This window comes from Anneissia japonica, unplaced genomic scaffold, assembly GCF_011630105.1.
Source record: "Anneissia japonica isolate Jap-2015-1 unplaced genomic scaffold, ASM1163010v1 scaffold785_len581690_cov155, whole genome shotgun sequence".
NCBI lineage: Eukaryota > Metazoa > Echinodermata > Crinoidea > Comatulida > Comatulidae > Anneissia > Anneissia japonica.
In genome coordinates, this window is record NW_022739772.1 from 109,509 (window position 1) to 112,700 (window position 3,192).

At 38.9% G+C, this 3,192-nt stretch overlaps 1 protein-coding gene across 2 annotated transcripts in view; it reads left to right on the forward strand.

The window, feature by feature from the left end:
* Positions 1 to 3,192, forward strand: part of LOC117118009 (zinc transporter ZIP12-like) — a 32,207-nt gene that overhangs the window by 1,555 nt on the left and 27,460 nt on the right. The gene's annotated exons all lie outside the window — the stretch shown is intronic.

Consider the following 3,192-nt stretch of genomic DNA (forward strand, 5'->3'; position numbering starts at 1 on the left):
AAGGGGAACTTAGACAATGGAGGAATTAGAGAACAATTAAAAAAACGACGTTAAGGGGAAATAACACAAAAGATATTCCCCTTGGGCGATTATTATTTATAGGCCTAGTAAATAGTACAGTATATGTAGGTTCTTCATTACCTGTCTCTTATACACATCTAGATGTGTATAAGAGACAGCATATATATATATATATCGCCGTCCTCTACCCCAATCCGAAAAGTCCACATTATTTTTTAGACAGACGAGCTGCCCTGTATATAATATTTGTTATTTCCTGCAATAAATATTGAAATTAAGCAACAAGCTATCTTTAGGGCAGTATTTTGAGCACTGAAGTCCATGTATGCACATCCCGCATGCCCCCCCCCCCTTCCATCCCTTACAATGACAACCATGAATATATGGCCCTTAACTGATTTATATGGACATAGTGCTGCTTGTAACCAAATTGCGACGTCAGCTGACACGTTAAATGTTCAGTGCCCAGGGCTTGGCCTATTAGACCCTTTTTAGAAGGAAACAATTGCATTTGAGATCATTGTACTGGACAAAAAGGAAATATGAAACTGCATCTACTAATAGCTACAGCGCCTCTCGAGGTTTATACCGGTAGTTGCTAATGGTTCAGCCGAGGGGGCCTGGTTCGTATGGTGCGCTTCATGTATAAACTATACCGTCTACCTGAAAACATTACACATATCGTGCCTATGCACCTACTTACTTAGTTTGTGCATAGGTTTGTGCTACGGCCGGGTGACGGACGGCCGGTTGACGGACGATCGGGGCCCAAGAGAGATCGAGTCCATTTCTAGACAATTGGGCCCAAAGTATGGACGATCGTGTCGGTCTGCGCTAGGTCGGACCAGGAGGCCTCTTCAGTAGTACTAGGCAAGGCCTAGTACTAGCACCCGCAGCAGTCTGTCTAGCAGTGGCGGCGCTAGCGGAACCGGGGGACAATGGGGCTTAAGCCCCACCCCTATCGGACAAGTCAAGGACACCCCTCCCCCACCCCCGGGCCGAGCTCGTCGGGCAGTCGCTGGGACCGAAAAAAAATTAAATATAGGCCTACACCAAGCCAAACTATGTATTTCACATTGCTAAGTGCCATTTCCGGCCATCCAGAGCTCCTATTTTTAGAATCTCATCTCCCAAACCTTCCCCCTCCTCAGGCATACAAGCTCAAGCCCCCTATTGGACGGCTTAGCCCCCCCCCCAGAAAATGTATCGCAGATGAGCCACTGTCTGGCCGGCCTTTAGGCCTATGCCAGAATGCGGCCCTAGGCTACTAAAGAATAGGCCTACAGTAATTGTTAAATAATACATTACTTTGTACAATGCAAACTGCAATACAGATATTGGAAAGAATTATATTTAATTTAATTATATTTAAGATTCTGTTCCACTTTCCACTCTTTTTGTGTAATATAGTCGGCAATTTTGTAAAACATTAAAAATTAATAAAACTTAACTTCAGCAGTTATGTTGCAATAGAAGTTGTAATTTTAATTTATTAGGCCCATTTTCTCTTCCAGTAAGATACTTTGTTCTTTGTTCATGGGATTAGGTTGGAAAATCCACCGACTCAGTACTAGTAGTATAGGCATTAAATAGTTTTCATTTCTTTCTGTGATTACGGCCTAATCCCTACAAAATATAAGACTAACTAGGCCTTTGTATTATTTCACTGTGCCACAGACGCCATCCTAATTTTGGATAGAAAATTACACGGGGACAACTTATTTTTCTTACATTGGTTGTACATGGTTGTACCATGTAGTTGCTGTGTTTTGCTATGCTGTGTAATAAAAGACAGGGCCTAATCTATGTCGAGGATGAACTATAACTGAAAGACGAACTATAGCTAAAATTAGGCATGACGTCAACATACGAAGCCATGCCCGTCGGCGCTAGCGAAGGACAATGGTCCGAATATATTATCTTCGGACCATTGTCCTTGCTTGGCGTTTCGTTTAAAAGTGCAGCTAATAAAATCCCTTTTCTCAATGGCCTAGTACTATAACACTATAGTGAGCATAATGTGAGTTAGATTTTAAACGTAAGAGAGTTGTTTTCAGTCATGTCATGTCTGAAATAACCCTGTATCATGAACGTATCGAAAGCCAATATACATTTAGGCCTAATCAATACACTACAAAAACAGCGTGGACGGTCCCGCATTTCAAAGTGAATTTGGATGAAACACATGCGTAATCATTAATTTGTCATGCATTTAGCACAGGTCTATTCGTGATAACGAATTTAGGGGGAAATGTATTTAAAATTAGAAGAAATTGATTTTATTAAAAATATGAAAACGGTCATGCAGTAACGTGAGTCATTATAGACAGAGGCCTATTTTCGTAAATATACTTAATTCTTCATTGACGCTTTACTAGAAATTGATCAGATGCCTATTAATGCTTTTATTTGCTTGTTTAAGTCATGAAATGTTTGCGTACACGGGTTCAAATTAAACATAATATACATTGAAACTCAAATTGTACGTGGCTTCATTAAAAATATTTTTGCTGTACTGTACCCGGTATTGTCAACACACACTCCCTGAAATCGTTTTAAAACAGCTTAAAAATGCTGAGACCCCCACCGGGCTTATTATTATTATCTTTATTCCACCATAGCTACCACTGGTTTCACGCGATTATCAAGCATAGTGAGACGCAGCGTGACCACTCACAATTGTTGATATACCCAATAACTGGGACGAAATTACCCAAGATTCAGCAAAAATTACCCAAAATTACCCAAGATTCCTGAAAATGCATTAAAATTTGAAAACAATGTGTTTTTCGCATGTATAGTTTAACTTTTAGTTCAATTTATAAACCATTTTTTATTGTAATTGTTTGTGTTAATTATTAAAATTAATATTCATGAGGTGATAATACGGATAGAAAAATACGCCCTCAGTCGGCCAGTGTTATCAGTAGATCAGTGATCAAGTTTTATTACGTAATGCATTAATTAGGTAAGATCAATGGCAATGCAAATCACAATTTTGAACCCATGCTTATAGCAATTAACAGTCAATTAACAATGTTATGTGCACTTTCTTGAGTTTTGCTGACTTGAATGGACTGAAATATACTTTGCTACTTCTTAATTCTTCCTTTATAACAAAAATATTTAATTTTCTTAGTAAAAATAAAATACCCAAGGATTTGAACGGAA